Source organism: Triturus cristatus, chromosome 3_2 (genome assembly GCF_964204655.1).
Source record: "Triturus cristatus chromosome 3_2, aTriCri1.1, whole genome shotgun sequence".
NCBI classification, from domain to species: domain Eukaryota; kingdom Metazoa; phylum Chordata; class Amphibia; order Caudata; family Salamandridae; genus Triturus; species Triturus cristatus.
In genome coordinates this window covers 983,348,256-983,365,488 of record NC_140584.1, presented here as the reverse complement: position 1 = coordinate 983,365,488, position 17,233 = coordinate 983,348,256, and the positions used below count along the sequence as shown (strand labels likewise).

The 17,233-nt window shown below is 46.4% G+C and overlaps 1 protein-coding gene across 4 annotated transcripts in view; it reads left to right on the top strand.

The window, feature by feature from the left end:
• P2RX1 (purinergic receptor P2X 1) overlaps positions 1 to 17,233 on the top strand; it is a 997,156-nt gene that overhangs the window by 49,921 nt on the left and 930,002 nt on the right. The gene's annotated exons all lie outside the window — the stretch shown is intronic.

The window sequence follows — 17,233 nt, the reverse complement described above, 5'->3', positions numbered from 1 at the left end:
ACTGGTGTGCCTGTCACCGAAACAGTGCACGCTTACTGGTAGAAATGGTGAAATTCAAAACCATTCAAAGATGGCGGCCTCGTTGCATGCACGAGGCATGTCTTTTATGGAGATTGGTGCTTGATATGGGTGACCATTCAGAAATGCCCGCCACGTTACGCTCGCGAGGCGTGCCTTTTAGAGGTAGGTGGAGCGTGTTGTGGCAGATGTGAGCCTTCCGTGATTAGCAATCAGAGCCCGGCCCCACCGACACCACTTTAATATAAGGAGAATGTGCGTTCACCCGTCCTTGCCGGCGCCGCTTCAATCCCAGAAGGAAGCCTGCTCAGCAGACGACAGGCACAGCACCCACCTGACAGTCCAGGACTGCCTCTCACCAGGCATGGCAGGAACAGCGGTATGCAGTTTTAAGGCTTTGGGACAGACAGCAAATCGTCGCCACTGAATGGAAGCTCCAAACTCAGATGAGAGCAAACCTTTATTAAAGCTGTCGGTTCAATGCCCGGTCAGCAACTGCCTCGGAACCCTCACCGCCAACAGTCCCCCCCGGAATCTGGAATGTCCAGCCACCACGTAATAGACACTAGTGTGCATCTCATCACACCACTCTCTGCTCAGGCATGGCTTTCCTGTCTCTGTACATGTATATTAACAGGACACTTAGCTGTGGGGGGACGAATGTTCTTCACATCGTGCCAGCCCTTTCTGGCGGGGAATGTGCAAAAGTACAATTAGAGAGTGAGCTGGAAGGGGGGCAGTAGAATCATCCAATTTCAGCGATTGGCTTTCATGTGTTTTTTTTATTGTTTTATTGTTGTCACAGGTGTACCTGGCACTTGAAGGAATGGCGGTGGGGCCAATACTCTTTCCATGATGTCATTCTGTTTAGGTTAGTTGCTGCCATATTATTTGTAAAACCAAGACACTCAATAGACTTGCAGACAAAAGTAGTAATTTGCGTATAATATTGTGTGCAGGCTTCATGCACAATAACGCAAGGTGTGCCGGCCATTTCAGCCATCAAGCCCATGACACTTTTATTCAATATGCTTTGCACTCACCCTATGTACTTTTTAGGTCTCGGGACCATCCGGTCTGCCGAATGCAGAACCGGAAGTCGAGAGATTTAATGACTTGAGAAGAGGGGCTTGAACCCGCCCCTCTTGTCCCCTGTTCTCCATTGGCTGGCCTCTTGAATGCTGGCCAGCCATTGGAGAAGAGGTCAGTCATTCCGATCAGGCCCCGTCCTTTTCGGATCCGGGGGCGTGTTTTTTGCAAGAAGTCTCATTCTCTCCTCCAGCCAATGGCTGGAGGAGAGAAAAGACAAACACGCCCCCTGAATCCGAAAATGCTGATGCCTTTCTCCGAGGCATTTCTGCTCTGCCTCGGAGAAAGGCGGTGGTGTGCCTTTTGCTCTGCCTTGTTTTAGGGCTGGGGCAGGGTCCGTGACTTACCAGAATTCCTCGCTGAACGGGCAGTGGGGGGCTTTGTTACATCTTTTAAAAGCTGCCAGGGCTCGGACCCTGTCATTCAAGTGGCACTGCAGACGTCTGTCTAGGAGCCTGGAGGGCCGGGAAGAAAACTTTCACGGGGAAGCTTCTATCAGGCAACGGCTGCAACGCAAGCTCGCTGAACGGGCAGTGGGGGGCTTTGTTACATCTTTTAAAAGCTGCCAAGGCTCGGACCCTGTCATTCAAGTGGCACTGCAGACGTCTGTCTAGGAGCCTGGAGGGCCGGGAAGAAAACTTTCACGGGGAAGCTTCTATCAGGCAACGGCTGCAACGCAAGCTCGCTGAACGGGCAGTGGGGGGCTTTGTTACATCTTTTAAAAGCTGCCAGGGCTCGGACCCTGTCATTCAAGTGGCACTGTAGACGTCTGTCTAGGAGCCTGGAGGGCCGGGAAGAAAACTTTCACGGGGAAGCTTCTATCAGGCAACGGCTGCAACGCAAGTGGGGGATCAGGGCGTGTTCTCTACAGCCTTTGGGCTTGGGCACAACAAATCCCCTTCCGGGAGCGTCTAAAACATTAACAGGGACGCTTCTGTGCAGGAGCCGCCAGGGAGACACTCATTGGACAACTTCTCCCTGAGACTCTGAGGGCCTGAAACTGAACGGCGCCCAGGAGACACCGACTGGAATCCCCTGCCCTCGTGAGAGGTTATGTGTTATGTAAAACTATTCTTTTTAGCTGAATTTGTGTAGCTCCCACAATTTGTGTTTTTCGGGATCGACCCGTTGTGGCTGTGCATGAAGGCGGTGGTGTGCCTTTTGCTCTGCCTTGTTTTAGGGCTGGGGCAGGGTCCGTGACTTACCAGAATTTGTCGCTGAATGGGCAGTGGGGGGCTTTGTTACATCTTTTAAAAGCTGCCAGGACTCGGACCCTGTCATTCAAGTGGCACTGCAGACGTCTGTCTAGGAGCCTGGAGGGCCGGGAAGAAAACTTTCACGGGGAAGCTTCTATCAGGCAACGGCTGCAACGCAAGGGGGGGATCAGGGCGTGTTCTCTACAGCCTTTGGGCTTGGGCACAACAAATCCCCTTCCGGGAGCGTCTAAAACATTAACAGGGACGCTTCTGTGCAGGAGCCGCCAGGGAGACACTCATTGGACAACTTCTCCCTGAGACTCTGAGAGCCTGAAACTGAACGGCGCCCAGGAGACACCGACTGGAATCCCCTGCCCTCGTGAGAGGTTATGTGTTGTGTAAAACTATTCTTTTTAGCTGAATTTGTGTAGCTCCCACAATTTGTGTTTTTCGGGATCGACCCGTTGTGGCTGTGCATGCGAATCACAGCTGCCTGTTTTATGGAGATCTGTGCGCCTCCGCGCTCTCTTGTGAATAAGGGTGGTGTCCAATCCCTTGGAGAGCAATAGTCTTTACGATAGGGGCGTGGTGTCAGAGACACGAAGAGCTGGAAGGAGGTCACAACCGGGATCCAGCACCCTTCATCTCCTCCCCACAGGGATTCTAAGCAAATCACTTCATCTCCCCGTGCATACAAAAAAAGTAATGAATCTGTCCGTGTACAACAACTGGTGCTCATGTAAAACGCTCTGCCTTCGGGTCGAGTTCGCGCTATATATATGCAAAAAAAAAAAACACACAGCACCTAACATGTACAGCATCGGATGTATGTGGAGGGTGATGAATGAGAGCAGAAAGCACCTCCCGCACTAAAAGCAGAGTGATAGGAGCAGAAGTGCAGAGGGCGACGGCAGAGGGGATGGCATGGTGAAAATCACCAAGCACAGAAAACACACCATTCCTGTAATACGAGCGAGTGGAAAAACAAAGTAGTGCTCACAAGCAGCATACATTGAACAGTAGTGCAGAGTTAATGTAATAGGGCCAGTCGCCATGGGAGATGACTAGAAGACTAAGGAGGGACAAACACAATGAATACACCAGTGAAAATGCCGCATTTCAGAAGAGCACAAGCACTACCTATATTGTCCAGACCGCAGCCTTAATTCTTAGGGTTTAAAGTTTTGTGAGTTGACCAATTTATTGGGTACGATTCACTAAAACTTTTGGGATAGGTCCTCATACTTCAGGTTTAAATAACGTCATCCTTAATCTTTGGGCGTAGAACATACTCGCATCTTATGCCTAAAGAAACTACCCACAGATACTGCTTAATGAACTGAATCTGTATGTTTATGTGTAACCCACAGCTTTGTGAATCGGTCCTGTGAAAACGCTCGCCCCATGCCAGACAATTGCCAGCACCTTACAACTGTTCGCCTAGTTCCCACCCTCCAGCAAGGGTTGCAGTATTGTTTCCTGCTTTAACTGTATTGAAACATTTAAATAGCGCTTACCACCGCCGTGTGGCCCACCGAAACGCTTGGCTGCATGATTCACTGCTGTATTGGGTATGAATTTGTAAGGGTGTTTTGTATTCGGTGTTCCGCTGTGGGAAGTGTACCCATGTGCGTGGTGACCACCTACTTGCGGTTATTGGATTAAGGAATGCATCACTTAGTGTGGCAGATGAATTGTGAAACGTAAGAGCGCAGTTGATTACTTACAGTAAGCTGACTGCTTTGAACAGCACTGCAGGTCCCCTTCTTTGCCTGTTGCTGCCCTCCCTGCATTGTCCAATTTGAGACGTTGTTGAAAGGTTTATGGGTCTGAGCAGGCATGTTTAGAGCTATATTGTAAGGGGGGTGGGTCTGGTAGAATGTTAAGTAGATGTCAAGTATTTAGCTGGTTGGGACCTGCAGTTGTGGACTAGATTAGTTTCCGGTGATTAGCCAGCAATATGTGGTGCATCTTTCCAGTTATTTTATGCCAGGTCCGTTGGCTGTGTACAGTACTGTATCATGGAGAAGAACCATAGACGTTGCATGTCAGTGTGAGGCGGTCAATGGGGTTAGTGGAGTTATGCAGCCTGCATGTACCATAATTGGCTGCTGTCCTCTGAGTTTTAGAATTAGTGTGGGCCATATGAGTGGCGTTTTGCTGCAGAGTCGAATGTGTATACACAGCTTTCTTTCCTTCTAAAACAGTATAGTGAGCCTGCTGCGTTGTTCCCTGTGTATTCTACAGGGTACAGAAACAAATCCTGGTTCGTCGGCTCAGTGAGTTAATGTGTTTGCTGCAGAGGTCTCTCTATGTGTGTGTGTGTGTGTGTGTGTGTGGCTCTGTGTGGGTAGCTTTTTTTGTAGGTGGCTCTATGCGTGGGTGGCTCTGTCTGTGTGTGGGTAACTCTGTGTGTGTGTAGGTGGCTCTGTGTGGGTGGCTCTATTTGTGTGTGGGTTGCTCTATGTGAATAGCTCTGTGTAGGTGGCTCTGTGTGGGTGGCTCTGTGTGTGTGGGTGGCTGTGTGTGTGTGGCTCTGTGTGGGTGCAAATGCAATAGGTCTCACATTTGAGAGAGATTAAGCTATTGACATTGTAAATAACAATGCCATTTCTTTAAATGTTTTAAAAACAAAAACAAACAAAAATAATGTCATGAGCAATGCCAATAGCTCTAACTTTAAGAATGCCGAGACCATTGCATTGTAAATGCTTGTTACTAATGCGAACACTAACCTTTTTTAAACATACTAAAGATCTATGCCTAACTCAACTATTTCATACAGATACTATGGTGCTGATTACGATCCGCCCGACACCATATCCTTCTGGAACTGACTGACCATAATTCGGCGGTTCTGACCTCATCTATTTCATATGGCAGCTTGAGTGGCGGGTGGAAAAGGCCCGCAGCACAAGCTGCCATAGTGAAATGGATGTTTGTAAACATCCCTCCACCGTGTGGCAGGCACCAGACAGTGCAGGGATGTTTAGGGGGCATTATATGGGCCCCCAGGCCCCATAACAGGGGGCAGGAGGGAAGGGGGCCCTGCAAGGGGATCCCAATGTCATTTTCTGACATCCTTTTCATGTCAGAAAGGCCAACATGGAAAGGCTGTAGGGAAAAGGCATCATAATTCTAACGGCGGAGCCACCGTCATTAGGGGATTATGAGCATTTCCGATGCTCCGACGGGCTCTCGGAGCCTGACGGAACAGCAGCGGACGGTCCCTTTGCCCTATGGTTCTGCCCGCCATTTCGTAATGCAGACCGCAGGGGCACATGTCTGTGGGCATGCATACCACTTTGAAGTTAAAAAAATACTACTATATCCAACTCCTTTTTTCATAACACTTTAGCATTACGTTTCAAAACTTTTGGTTTCCTTTTGAAAAATGTCTTCCACTCATGAAGCAATTCACACCAATTAATACACCAAATCGCATATTGACCTCAAAAAGAAGGGAAAAAAACCATGCTTTCTGTACAACAGCTCTATCAGTATGTACCATTTTCGAAAAACAAAAGAAATAACTAGCCAAACCTTTTAGCTTTTTATCTTTATTTAATTTATTTGTGGTATATGTGATATTTCCTTGCTGCCTATCACACTGCAGTGGTTGATTGCTAAATAATAGCACCTGTCCTCATCTTCATGTACTTCACAGTATCTATCAGTAAATCTATGTAGACATCCAAAACTCCCTGATATCAAATGTGTTTGGGACACACTCTTCTACACCAACAATGTTATTGTAAGTTGTCAATCTTTCTAATTTTCCTATCATTCTTTTCTTACAGAGGTATGCAAGAGTCTGTTTTCTTAGCTCCCATCTACAGTGAGTTTTGACATGTCTTCAACTCCTGTTATCAGTACAGCTATTCATGTTTATCCTCCACACTTCATGCTGCAAATTCACTTTCAATTTAAACTTTAAAAAAAAACTTAAAACATACAGCCTTGCACAGAAAGTAAATCTGCATGTGCTAGTGTTCTACAGCTTGTACAAAGTGTGGTAAAACTGTGCGTTTGTTGGACAACATAAACGTTAGAATTGCGCCAAACTGATTCCGTGCACACTCTCAGGACAAGTTGTCCTATAGTCCTGCTAGCTCACAGTGCACCATCTGAACCCCAACGGACCAGTTACTTACCTTCGGTAATGCCTTATCTGGTATAGACATGATCTAGCCACAGATTCCTTACCTTTGAGCTTCCAGGCGTCAGGCTGGATCCAGAAGATTTTTCTTAGCAGTACCCCTGCACACCAGTAGGTGGCATCGATCGACTCTGTGTGACGTTGTCGACGTTGTGTTCCTCATCGTCATGCCGTCCGTGTTGTCAATATAACCGCCACTCTGGCGTGCTGACGTCAGTACTTTTCATGACTTTCCACAGCAGAAGCGTGACGCCATCAAGTGACTGACCATGATGTGTTAAAAAATGAACAACTAGGGCCCTGAAAGGGAACAAACCTGACACTTAAAACCAATTCCGCAGTGCAGGGAGGATGGGTGGGCCGATAAGGAATCTACAGCTAGATCATATCTCTACCAGATAACGCATTACTGAGGGTAAGTAACTTGTCCATCTGATAGAGACATCTATCCGCAGATTCCTTACCTTTAAACAGATACCTAAGCAGTACCATCCCCCGGAGGAGGTACTGTGGAATGGCTTAGACCAGAAAATCCTGCAAAACAGAACGACCAAACAGGCCGTCTCTGCGAACCTGGGAATCCAGGCAGTAGTGTCTGGCAAACGTGTGCAGAGATGCCCACATAGCAGCTTGGCAGATATCGGAAATGGGAACACCACGCTGAAGAGCCGCGGTGGCTGCTTTTGCCCTGGTGGAATGGGCCCTAAGCCCCTCAGGGGGATCCTTCTTCGCTAAGGCGTAACAGATGTTAATACAGAGGATAACCCATCGGGATATAGTTCTCTTCTAGACAGCACAGCCTCTCTTTGCACCCACGTACCCTATAAAGAGTTGGTCGTCCACCCGGAGCTCTTTGGTTCGATCGAGGTAGAACGATAACGCTCTTTTTGGGTCCAGACGGGAGAGACGTTCTTCCTCCTTTGAAGAATGCGGAGGTGCATACAAGGTGGGCAAGGTAACCGACTGACCTAGATGGAAGGGTGTTACAACCTTAGGAAGGAAAGATGTCCTAGTCCGCAGTGCTACCTTATCCAGAGAGGTCGTCAGGTAAGGAGGCGTTGATGGTAAGCCTCTAGTTCGCTGACTGTCCTGGCAGAGGTTATAGCCACCAAAAAATCTGTCTTGATGGTGAGTAACCGCAGAGGACAGTTAAGCAGCTCCTCAAATGGTGCACACATCAAAAAAGGTGAGCACCAAATTAAGGTCCCGCTGTGGCATGATGAAAGGTGAAGAGGGAAACAAATGGGTTAGCCCCTTCAAAAGTCTCTACACTATAGGAGATATGAATAAGGATGGCTGATCAGGCAGCCGAAGAAAGGACCGAAAGGTAGCCCTTCAAAGTGTCCATAGCAGAGCCCTGCAGGGCCAAAGAAAGTATAAAGAAAAGAATTTCAGATAGTGAAGCAGATAATAGACCAGTTTGTACCATATTTACAAAACTTGTTCCATCGGCAGAAGAATACTTTCTTTGTCTCCAATGCACAGAACAGCTGACATTGCGCGTTCTCTTCGGAGGTGAACAGATCTAACCAAGGCTCTACGCACCGCTAGAAGAGGTCATGTACCACCTCCGGATGGAGACGCCATTTGTGATCTGCAAGGCACCTTCGGGAGAGCTTGTCCGCTCTGGCGCTAAGAGAACTGGCCAGGTGTTGAACCACCAGGGAAATGCCCTGATATTCCAACCAAGTCCAGAGATGCAGGGATTCTTGACAAAGGGTCCACGACCCCACATCGCCTTGTTTGTTGCAGTACCAAATGGTGGTAGTGTTGTCTGTGAACACCTGAAAAAACCTTTCCGTTATCGATGGCAAAAAGGCTTTCAGTTCCATTCGGATTGCTCGAAGCTCCAGGAGGTTGATATGGAGCTTGGCTTCCGCCGGAGACTGGAGTCCTCTGATCTCCACCTCTACCAGATGGCCGCCGCAGCCCAGAACAGATGCGTCCATTACCACTGTGAGATCTGGGTGGGGAAGGGAGAGGGGTCTGTCGGTAAACCATTTGTGGTCCATCAGCCACCACTGCAGATGTTTCACAGTGCCCTCTAAAATCTGAACCAGGTCAGTAAGATTTCCTTGATGCTGTGCCCATTGGAACTTCAGGTCTCACTGCAGAGCCCGCATGTGCCACTGTGCATGGGTCACTAACAGGATGCAGTAGGCCTTGAGGCCCAACATCCTCAGAGTCAGTCTCACCGAAATGCAGGATAGCGGCTGAAACATCAGTATCATAGCCTGAATATTTTGGGCTCGCCGTTCGGGAAGATAGGCCCGAAACTGCACCGTGTCCAGCATCACCCCAATGAAGGGAAGCGACTGAGAGAGAGTCAGGTTTGACTTCGGCACGTTAATAGTGAACCCCTAGTGAATGCAAGAGGTTCGCCGTCTTCTAGAGGTGGGAGACAACTGGTTGGAACTTGCTTGCCTTCAACAACCAGTTATCAAGATAAGGAAGACTGGAACCCCAGATCTCCACAGATGAGCTGCGACCACCACCATCACCTTTGTGAACACCAGAGGGGCACTGGTGAGGCCAAAGGGGAGTGCCGCAAACTGAAAGTGCTTGTGGCCCACAGTGCACCGCAAATAGCGCCGATGGGTGGGCAGGATGGATGTCTGGAAGAAGGCATCCTGCAAGTCCAGCGCTACCATCCAGTCTCCTGGGTCCAAGGCAGACAGGACCTGAGTGAGGGTGAGCATCTTGAACTTCTCCTTTTTGAGGAAGAGATTGAGGGTTCTGAGGTCTAGGATAGGACAAAGGCCTCCGTCCTTCTTGGGGACCAGGATATAGCGGGAATACCAAGCACTGCCTACTTCGGGCCCAGGAAACTTCTCTATAGCTACCTTGGCCAAGAAGCATTAACTTCCTCGTGGACCAATGCAAGGTGATCCTCAATCAGCCGATCGCATGCTGGAGGCATAGAAAGAGGGGTAGTCTTGAAGGGGCGGGAGTAGCCCCTTCAGACTATTTGCATCACCCACCTGTCCAATGTGATGGTTCACCAGTGGTGGAGATGATGGCGTAATCTGCCACCAACTGGCCGAGAATGATCCTGGGTGATCGGACTAGGAAGGTTTTAGGGCAGAGGAGGGAATGGTGGCATGGCTTGACTTCTGGTTCCCAGACCCACAAAGCTAGGGAGAGCCGCGTCCACGGCCCCGCAGGGGTTGCTGAACTTGCGGAGCCTTCTGGCCAGAATAGGGTTGGCATGGCTGGTAGCCCCTTCCATAGCCACGAAAGGAGCGAGAAGTGGATGCAGCCCGAGGGGCAGTAGTGAGGCCCAAAGACTTGGCTGTGGCCCACACGTCTTTAAAGCGCTCAAGGGCAGCATCGCCTTGTCTCCGAAGAGACGGGAGCCATCAAAGGGCATGTCCATGAGGTTAGCTTGGACATCCACTGAAAAGCCAGACGCTCTCAGCCAGATGTGGCGATGGACTGCCATCATCGTGGAAATCGGTCTACCTAGCGAGTCCGTTGTGTCCAAGCCACATCTAATGTCAAATTTAGCTGCGTCCTACCCATCTGATATAGCATGGGAGAGTACAGCCCGGTCCTCCTCTGAGACACTGGGCAGCACCCGTGCTACCGTATCCCATATAGATTGGGAGTAAAGATCCAAGAGACATGCGGTGCTCACCGACCACAGTGCTAGGCTGGCGGAAGAGAAAATATTCTTCCCAAAGTTTTCCAGCCTCTTAGATTCGGATTGGGTGCGGAAGGAATCCTCCTCAGGACTTGGAAGCTTGGACCACCAAGCTTTGGGGGGTGGGGTGGGTGGTGGATAAAAGTGGGTCCCCCATGGGGCGATAGCGGCAGGCAATTGTCCAATTCACAGGAGCCCCTGGGCTGGGTTTGGACCATGTCCCCAGAAGGATGTTTGTTACGGCCTCATTAAAAGGCAGTAGGGGTTCCAAACTCAAGAACCCAGGCTGCAGGACCTCTCTTAAGACATTTGTCTTGACAGCCACTGTAGGACCTCTGCACCTGAATGCGCCACCATGGCAAAAGATGCCCCCTCCTCCTGAGCCAGAGTAGGAGGGGAAAGCATGCCAGTGTCTGGGGATGTGTCCAGACCGCTGGCCTCACCCAATTCCTCATACCAGTCCAGGTCTTGTTGTTGTTGTAGGATTTCTAAAGGATCCTGATTCCCCTCCCAATCATCTTCCTCCATCACTAACACTTCAGAAAAGGGCAGAGAGAATGGCATGCAGCCTTACGGCTCTGACGGCGCTGGTCTCAGCATCTGGGAATGCCCGACCAGCTCTGTGTTGTCAGGAATGAGGAAGGGAGAGGCACCGTTGGTGGGCGCCGGCGATGCCGATGATCTGGGCAGCGGTCGGAATGCCGGGGAAGGTCGCTGAGGAGGTACCCAGGGACGGGTCCACTCAGAAGCTGCAGGAGCCGCTGGCATAGGAACCACGGGGGCTCCTCCATCCTCTGGGCCTGCAGGGCCTGAAGGCGCGCCGGCAGGGTCAGGACAACCAAATATGACACACATGGCGTCGTAAAAGTCTTTGAGTTGGGCAGGGGTCGCTCCCGGCCCCGGAAAGGGAGGGAAACGCAGAGCCGACCCATGTACCCGCTCCGTGGAGCGGGGCCCTCGAGTGTCGAGGTTCCGCTGCTCTGTCACGAGATGAGCGGTGCGAAGTCGAAGCATGCTTCAGCTTCTTGTGCTTTTTGTGGTGCCTCTTACCTGACTTCGACGACTTCGACGAAGAGGACTTCGAATCGCCGGAACGGTGCTCAGACCTTCCCCTTGACTGAGACCTGGACCGGGATCAAGACCGATAAGGCGAGCTCCACAGTGCCAGACACCGGGCCGCAAGAAGCTTTAGGGACCGCTCCCACAAAGCCATCACACCATGGCCTGGCAGTCGGAACACAACTTGGAGTTGTGGTCGCGTTCCAGACACCACAGACAAACCAGATGGGGTTCTGTAACCGACATGGCGCAGTGATAGGCGCCGCACGGCTTGAACCCCCAATTTTTCTTACTCGACATCCTAAACACACCAACGGAGTCGACAAAAAGTCGAAAAAAGCCTGTCACAAAATGACAGGGGTTAGCTCTTTTCAATGGATCAGCGCTGGCTGGCGCAGAAAGAATAAACTGATGTCAGCACTCCAAAGTATTTAAATTAAGGGGTAGCACCCAATATACCCTTGAGGGCTCGGGCAGATAGAATGTAATAGTGGAAGGCCAACAAGGGATTTTGTTTTAGCAAGGTTCAATTCAGTTATACAGTACAGAGTAACCATTACATAAGTACTAGATAAAGATTTGATCAAACGTAATCCAAATGAATGCAGTAAATGATATAAAGCAACACACACGGGGTATTTTTTTCAGTGAAAGAATCACTAATTTTTATCTAGAAACAGTTCATAAAAAGGAGTACACAAAACAAATGGATGTATAATGTAACATGAAGGGAAAGGCAGCTCAATGTTATCCACAAATCATGACATTACAAAAAAATCCAATCCAATAATTTTAACAGAGATCTGTCTCGTTTATAGAGAACAATCAGCTGTGCAGTTGTACTGTGGTACTGTGGAAATGGAAAATATAGTCGACGTTTCGGTCTGTTGAGGCGTCAGTCGGTCAGACCATCTTCAGGACAGATGAACAATACAAAAAGACTCCTGCATAAATATGATATCAATTAATTACATAGAAAAAACCATAAAAGTGAAAGAGCAATCTTCTCTAAGAGGAATTGAGGAAAAACAAAATCCCTTGTTGGCCTTCCACTATTACATTCTATCTGCCCGAGCCCTCAAGGGTATATTGGGTGCTACCCCTTAATTTAAATACTTTAAGCGCAGACAACTGTCTGTTTTGGGTCACTTTCTTAAGTGGTTTTTCAAAATAGTGTTTCAGATCACCTATCCTTAAATAAAAGTGTTTCTCAGCCTTATCCATGTCTGAAGCTGAAACCTTATCATATACTGATGAGTATATGTTAAAGATAGCTGCGGGTCCTTCGTTGTTAGGAACCCGAGGACCTCTTACATCTTCACCATTTGAAACTGATCTCAATCACCTAGAACGCTTGAAAAAGAAACTAGTTCGTACTGAACTACATGCGAAGTTTCTCACTGATTGCCTAAACGCAAACATAATTCCAACAGGACTACAGATCAAAAACATCCCTATTATCTTCATTGATGATGAAGATTTCAAAATAGGGTTTAGTTTTGCATCCAATAAATGCTCCCGTACTTGGATGGTCCTTAGCATAGAGACGGCAATAAAACATATTAAATCATTAACCAAGGAAATAGAGAACCTAGAGAATAAGATTAACACCGACTCTTCTATCACTAATGCGAAAGCATTACTAGACAAGGTTGCTTCCACCATAAAAGACTTTGAAGAATTTAATTCCCACAAGAAAACAGATAAACTACAGAAGGATATAAGGAAATACAGCAAGGAAAAAACTTACCCATACTTAAACAAAGATTTCTATCAATCACAGGGGTCCAATCAAGGACCAAAAAATCAACAACGGAAAAAAGTTACTTTTTCCGACACTACTTCTGATACTGATAGCGATCAGGCATCAGAGAACACCCATAGGTACTCTCATGATCAACAACCCTCCGTATCACGACAGCCTTTTTTAGGACAGGATCGGAGAGGATCTCCTTACCCACGGAGATCGCGAGCAACCAGGAGAGGATGGTTTCGGAACCAGTATACACCAGGCTACCGTCAGACCCGGAACCAATTTTACGAGTGGTAAACCCCACTCAAACGATACCCATTTTCAATTTATCCAAACATCAACTATCTGAGGTACAAATATCAGTACTCTCAGCAGGACTTTCCTTTGTTCCAACCAACAAAAATAATTTGTTCCAAACCAAACTTGAGCTATTCAAATTTTTTCGCTCAGTTAGACTTAAGAACTTTTTTGCAAACAAAACTATATCACGTGATTCAGATACAACTGGACTGCACAATCGGTCCATTTTTTTCCCACCAAACACATTGATAGCCAAAGAGATTATCACTTTCGAAAATGCCATCTTGACAGAAATTGATAACCTCTTTAACACACCAACTCGGGTGAAATACAACCTCACCAAGGACGAGCATCTGGCATTGAGGAATCTCCAGACATTACCTGACACTATCATAAAACCTGCTGATAAGGGCGGAGGCATTGTACTTTGGGACTCACAAGCGTATAACATCGAAATAACCAAACAACTCTTGGTTGAGTCCAATTACAAAAAACTGCCTGGTAACCCTACTCCCCGCCTTGAAAAAATTATCTTAGAACTCAGCAAAGTGGGTTTTGAAGGAGGTTGGCTCAGTGAAAAGGAAGCAGCATTTTTAATAAACAAATCTCCTACGGTTCCGGTAATATATATATTACCGAAGATACACAAGAACACCACACGGCCTCCAGGCAGGCCCATTGTATCGGGCTGCAACTCAATTTTAAAACCTTTGGCCCAGTATGCGGATTTTTTCATCCGACCCTTTGCTACAGAAACAAATACATATATCAGGGACACCACGGCGGTCATTAATGTGGTGGATAAACACAGCTTTGATCCCAAATGCGAGCTCCTGGTATCCATGGATATCGAGAGCTTGTACACTAACATTCCACAGATAGAGATCTTAGAAATCATTGAAGCTCTACTCAACAACAGACCCAGGCCACATGCTGTTCCAACTGAGTTTATCATTGAATGTATTAGGATTTCACTATGTGAGAATTTCTTCTTGTACGAACGTACATTCTACCAACAACTCAAAGGTGTCGCGATGGGGGCAGTTTTTGCCCCTGACATAGCCAACATCTATGTCTCTGAGTTTGAACGAAGACACATCTATGATCCACTCAATCCCTTTGCAGCCAACATCACCAGTTGGCTGCGATACATAGATGATGTCTTTCTCATCTGGAGAGGTAGTAAAGAACTACTCACCGAATTCCACGACTGGTTAAACTCCAGAAATGTTAATCTGCAATTCACGATTGATTCCAGTAATCAAAGCATGAATTTCCTTGACATCTCGATTAAGGCCGGCGAAGATAATATGCTCTATACCACTCTCTTTACGAAGCCCACAGCACGTAATACGCTTTTAAAATATGACAGCCACCACCCGCAGTCATTGAAGGATGGACTCCCTTTTGGACAGTTTCTCCGGTTACGGAGAAATTGTTCCAAAAGGGAAGACTACTTCCTTGAGGCCAAGAAGCTTAAAGAAAAGCTGCACTCAAGAGGGTATCCAAACAAGCTGCTTAAGAAATCCTTGAAGAGAGCATGGTACAATGACCGTAATGCCCTTCTTGAAGTTAAACAAAAGACATCGGACCCAATGTTAGTCTGTGTGACCACGTTTGGAACTGCCACAAACAAAATAAAGAAAATTGTAAAGAAACACTGGACACTTTTGTCATCCCTACCTGAGCTGTCAGAGCAACCACTCTTTTCGTTTAAAAGAGGACCTAATATCAAAGATCGACTAGTTCACACATACACCACATCGCAACACCATCTTGTTGATGGTATGCAACAAATAATACCTCTAGTTGGACACCATAAATGTGGTAACTGTGCAGCATGTCCTAGCACCAAGAAACTAAAATCCTTTGATCTTAATGGATCTCTGATAATACTCAAATCTTTTTCCAACTGCAATACTAGAAACGTGGTTTATTGCATCCAATGCCCGTGTGGATTAAACTACATAGGCAAGACAACCCAAATGGTGAAAACACGCATCCTCCAACATCAATCTAGGATTAGATGTAAAGTGGAGAATGCTCCACTCGTGGAACATTATACACGTTTCCAACACACTGAAAAAGAGATGTTATGGCTAATCATTGAAGTGGTGAAACCCACCATCAGACAAGCCAATGTTGATCGCACATTGACGATCAAAGAGAATCAATGGATTTGTAAGAGCGATAATATAAAGAGAGGTCTGAATACAGCAACAGAGTGGCATACTCTGGCATGTCTCACCTAGATCTACTTCCCAGAATTTCCATTCAGATTCTATTTCTGTAAGAAATAAAATTTAAATTGTATATTCACATATATATGCAATATTTTAGTGTTCAATAACGCTGCATAATATGATAAATTACTTTTTGACATGTGATATTATTATTACAGACTATCTTTAAAAGTATCCGTCAAATGCATGTAGCTCTTTCATTTTTTGTATGTATTTTTTGTAAACAATTCTCTTGCACTTTCTGTATTTGTTGTAAACATTTTTTGTAAATACTGTTGATCTATGTATAACAATGTGTCGACTTGCCACAAGATGTCTAATTTTTAGCATTTCGATGTATCATGCATTATTAGTTGATAGGTCGATCTTGTGAAACGTCAAGATAATTGTGTCTGAGTTGTTAACATGTCTTCTGCGATTCTTCCCCACGAATAAGTTTCGCTGATTTTTACTGTGACCTTAAACATATGACTGTAAACTTAACAATATGCAAGTGATGACCCAAATGTGATACTGACTAGTCTCGCTGGTTTACATTGTCATTTAAAAGTTAAATCCATACGTGTATTGATTTAAATAATCAGATTCCCGCAATACTGCTACCGCTCCAAGATGTCTGCCGTTTGGGGCGTTTCTTGAATTAATCCAAATTGTAGATCTAAACTCTATCGGCAAACATTGTCACTGTTATATGATGTCTGCCCCGTAAGGCGCCTTTCTTCAGTTATTCTATATCGTAGGGTCAGACCTTTCCAAAATGTCTACCTTATTTCGGTAATCACAAAAACCAAAAATTTTACGTTCGGACCGTCACTGATAGCGTAAATTTACAATTTTTTAAATCATTGTGTACGCTATTTTTGATTTAGGTACTGTCTTTTAGACATGGCTATTGATGCAACTATCGATTCACACATTCCAAGATGTCTGCCATAGTTCCATTAGTCTTTAATCAGTCTAACTCGCACCTTAATTGTGAACAGCTGTGGCCATTGAACCACCTTTAAAAACACGACGCCGAACTTTACAAATCGATCGAGCTCCAATCGACGGATGGTACTCTGACCTTTCCTCGGTTCTGTGAGACCAAAATCGTAAGTAACGGCCCTGATCATTTCATATCGTAGGGTTAGGTCTAGCCACGTTTCCCAGTAGGTTGTTTTAAATTACTAGCATGTCAACCTTTAGATACATCACCTTACCTAGCTCGCATCCCTTATATGTGGTTAGGTCTTTGAATGTTTTGTCCTATTTTACTTGGTATATTTACCAACTGACCATTCTTAGAAATCATGGAATTTATCTTAACCTTTGACAGCACACCCCTATTGTCAACGGCTTTATACACCTGTTGTGCGGCTGACTGACCATATTACACGCTATTTCTAAGTAGGCTGTTCTAAGTTACCACCACGTTAGTCTCTGTATAATTTGCTTTCCTTTACAAACAAAAATTTATTTTATTAATTTTGAATGTGGAGAGGTCGCTATATGTGCCTTATCCCGCCCAGTCCTGGTGCTTACCAATTCTCTAGAACCCTGGCTGTTGCACCTTCTAGAATGAATGGCTATATACATATCGTGTGAGTTCTAGGCCCATTAATCACTTAATTTTCAATATGATCAACCTTAATTTTTTAGATTGCATTGAGTGAAAAATCTATCAACGAAGGACCATCTGGCCTTCTGAATCATACAAATACCAGAATAGTCAACATTCTGAAGCCCACCGTTGTCCTGCCACGGGCCTCGCATGGTATACACCCATCCAAA